The sequence below is a fragment of the Theropithecus gelada genome, chromosome 13, assembly GCF_003255815.1.
Source record: "Theropithecus gelada isolate Dixy chromosome 13, Tgel_1.0, whole genome shotgun sequence".
NCBI classification, from domain to species: domain Eukaryota; kingdom Metazoa; phylum Chordata; class Mammalia; order Primates; family Cercopithecidae; genus Theropithecus; species Theropithecus gelada.
The window spans coordinates 81301413-81305515 of NC_037681.1; the positions used below are offsets into that span (position 1 = coordinate 81301413).

The 4103-nt window shown below is 46.7% G+C and overlaps 1 pseudogene across 1 annotated transcript; it reads right to left on the reverse strand.

Moving 5' to 3' along the window:
* Positions 1-2698: 2698 nt before the first annotated feature.
* Positions 2699-3345, reverse strand: LOC112605064 (annotated as a pseudogene). The gene has a single exon (XR_003115342.1). The product of XR_003115342.1 is annotated as an interferon-induced transmembrane protein 3 pseudogene (transcript).
* Between the last annotated feature and the right edge of the window lie 758 nt (positions 3346-4103).

Sequence of the window (4103 nt, forward strand, 5' to 3'; positions counted from 1 at the left end):
AGTGTGAAAGTGAGGTTGAGAGGGAGGTGGGGGCCTGTCTTTGTTAAGCGTTGTAGGCCTTGGTAAGCAGGTGGTTTCATCCAGAGTGTGATGGATGCCATTGGATGGCTATGAGTAGGGGTGACCTGGCTGACTTGCTCTTTGCAAACAGCACTCTCAGCTAGGCATGATGGCTTATGCCTGTGGTCCCAGCTACTCAGGAGGCAGGAGGATTGAGCCCAGGAATTTGAGGCTGCAGTGAGCTTTGATTACACCACTGAACTCCAGCCTGGGCAACCGAGCAGGACCCTGTCTCTAAAATAACTAAATAACTAAATAAATAACTAGCACTCTCACTGCTATGCAGAAAATAGACTGCAGTGTGGGAAAGGAGCAAGAATGATGGCAGAAAAACCATAAGCCTGGCAGCCATGACAGGTGTCCAGGTAAGAGAGGGCTGACTTGGCCGGGCGCGGTGGCTCAAGCCTGTAATCCCAGCACTTTGGGAGGCCGAGACGGGCGGATCACGAGGTCAGGAGATCGAGACCATCCTGGTTAACCCGGTGAAACCCCGTCTCTACTAAAAAATACAAAAAACTAGCCAGGTAAGGCGGCGGGCGCCTGTAGTCCCAGCTACTTGGAGGCTGAGGCAGGAGAATGGCGTGAACCCGGGAGGAGGAGCTTGCAGTGAGCTGAGATCCGGCCACTGCACTCCAGCCTGGGTGACAGAGTGAGACTCCGTCTCAAAGGAAAAAAGAAAAAAAAAAAAAGAGAGGGCTGACTTGGACTAGGGGAGCAGCAGAGGACATGGTGAGAAGTCGTTTGACCAAGATCTGTTTTGGATTTCTTTTTGCGGGGTTTTTTTTTTTTTTTTTTTTGGTGTTTTTTGTTTGTTTGTTTGTTTTTGTTCTTGTTTTTTAGTACTTTTAGGGTCTCACTATGTTGCCCAGGCTGATCTTGAACTCCTGGGCTCAAATGATCTGCCCACCTCAGTACCCCAAAGTGCTGGGATTATGGACATGAGTCATTGTGCCCCACCAACCAAGATATATTTTGGAGTTGAAATTGGATCATGAAGTTGGATTAATGTAGGTGTCAGGGGAATAGCCTAACCAAGGATGACCCCTGGGTGTTCAACCCAAGCAAAATCCAGGTGAATCTTAGTAGTATATACTGAAATGGAGAAGACTGAGATAGGCGATTTGAAGGATAAAAGCAAGTTCTATTTTGAAGAGGTCCAATTTGAGACACTTATTGGACTTCCAATGGGAAGTCTTAGATAGATGGGTAAACATATGCAAGTATGAAGCTCCAGTGTGTTGCAGAGGTTGGAGCTGAAGATATATACAGTCAACTGTGGTATGCAGGAGGATTGGTTCCAGGACCTCCTGGGGATACCAAAATCCACAGATGCTCAAGTTCCTGATACAAAATGGTGTAGTAGGCCAGGTGCAGTGGCTCATCCCACCTGGTAATCTCAGCATTTTGGGAAGCCAAGGTGGGAGGATCACTTGAGCCCAGGAGTTGGAGACCAGACTGGGCAATATGGCGGAATTCCAGCTCTATGAAAAATACAAAAATTAGCCCAGTGTGGAGGCTCACGCCTGTAGTTCCAGCTACTCAGGAGGCTGAGACAAGAGGATTGCTTGAGCCAGAAAGGTCAAAGCTGCAGTGAGCCCTGATTGCACCACTGTACTCCACCCTGGGTGACAGTCTCAAAAACAAACAAACAAACAAAAAAGTGGTGTAGTATTTGCATATAACCAATGCATATTCTCCTGTGTATTTCTTTTTCTTTCTTTCTTTTCTTTTCTTTTTTTTTTTTTTTTTTTTTTTTTTGAGAAAAAGTCTCACTCTGTCACCCAGGCTGGAGTGTAGTGGTGCAATCTCAGCTCACTGCAACCTCCACCTCCCAGGTTCAAGCTATTCTCCTGCCTCAGCCTCCCGAGTAGCTGAGACTACAGGTGTATGTCATCACACCCGGCTAACTTTTGTATTTTTAGTAGAGACAGAGTTTTGCCATGTTGGCCAGGCTGGTCTTGAACTCCTGACCTCAAGTGATCCACCGGCCTCAGCCTCCCAGAGTGCTGGGATTACAGGCGTGAGCCACTGCATCTGGCTTGTGTACTTTAAATCATAGCTAAATTACTGATATCATACCTAATACAATGCAAATGCTATATAAATAGTTGTTATACTTTATATTGTTTAATTGTCATTCTTGCTATGATGACAAGAAAATTCTGTACATGTTCAGTACAAACATATTTTTTTCTGAATATTTCTGATCCACAGTTGGTTGACTCCATGTACACAGAACCCACGGATATGGAGAGCCAATAGATATTGGCAAATAGATGGTATTTAAACCCACATGACCGCATGCCACCCAAGAGAATGTAAGTAGAAAAGAAAAAAGGACTGAGCTTGAGGGCACACAACAGTTAAAGGTGAGAAGGAGATACCAGAAAAGGACGCCGAGAGATGGCAAGAAAGACAGAGAGGGCTTCAAGGAGAAGGGATTAATCATATCAAATCCTACTGAGAATTTAAGTAAGATAAGGCTTGAGAATTGTCCAGTGGATTAGGCAAAGTTTTGACCTTGATAAGAACAGTTTCAGCAAAGTGGCAGGGATAAAAGTCTGGTTGAAGTGGGTTGAGAGAATAAAGACCTCTGTGCTGAATGTGGAGGACTGAACAGCTGCATTTCTTTCTTTCTTTCTTTTTTCCAGGAACACGTGCACTTTATTGAATGCCATTGTAGAAAAGTATGTGAGAATAAAGGGCTGATACAGAACTCAGGCCCAGGGTGTAGGGCCTGCAGTGGACGGCGAGTAACTGGGCGCTACTGCTGGCCTTGGAGATTCTTTACCGTTTGAGAAATTGCTTGGAATATTATCATAGAGCTACTGGTGAAAAGGATGATGAGTGCTGTGGTCACATGGATGTCCAGGATGAGGATACAAACGTTCAGGCACTTGGCAGTGGAGGCGTAGGCCTGGGCCCCGCTCAGGTTGCCAACCATCTTCCTGTCCCTAGACTTCACGGAGTAGGTGAATGCTATGAAGCCCAGGTAGCACCAGTTCATGAAGAGGGTGTTGAACAGGGACCAGATGGCATGGTCGGGCACAGCGGTCTCACTGTGGATGTGGATCACGGTGGATGTCAGGGGAGCAGGGTTGTGGGGCACCCTCAACACAGCTACCTCCTGCTCCTCCTTGAGCATTTCGCAGTTGAGGGGTGGCTGGTGTTGGCGGGAGTGAAGATGGTCTGGACAGCGTGGTTCATGGTGTCCAGGGAAGATCAGCTGTGGTCAGAATGGTGGGATGCTTCTCCAGCTGCATTTATTTCTGTTTCCTCTTGAATTCTCACTAAAATGACAACAGTGTTTAAAATGCATAAACCTATGGAACAGAGAAAACAAGAGCAGTGATAGGAGAATACAAGAGATGTCAGTACAATTTTGGAATCTACAAAGTAGATGGATGAGGCCGGGCACAGTGGCTCACGCCTGCAATCCCAGCACTTTGGAAGACTGAGGTGGGTGGATCGCCTGAGGTCAGGAGTTCAAGACCAGCCTGGCCAACATAGTGAAACCCCGTCTCTACTAAAAATACAAAAAATTAGCTGGGTGTGGTGGCATGTGCCTGTAGTCCCAGCTACTCAGGAGGCTAAGGCAGGAGACTCACTTGAACCCGGGAGGCAGAGGTTGCAGTGAGCCAAGATTGTGCCACTGCACTCCAGTCAGTGCAACAGACTCCATCTAAGAAACTCCATCTAAGAAAAGAAAAGAAAAGAAAAGAAGAGAAAAGAGAAAAGAAAAGAAAATAGATGGATGAGTTGTAAGTGACTCAAAAGCCTGCAAAAATTTAAAGTTGAGGATCTGTAGTCTAGATGAGCAAGAAGTGATCTAATTCAGCCGGGCGCGGTGGCTCACGCCTGTAATCCCAGCACTTTAGGAGGCCGAGGTGGGCGGATCACGAGTTCAGGAGATCGAGACCATCCTGGCTAACACGGTGAAACTCCGTCTCTACTAAAAAATACAAAAAATTAGCCGGGTTTAAGCGTGGTGGTGGGCACCTGTAGTCCCAGCTACTCGGGAGGCTGAGACAGGAGAATGGCGT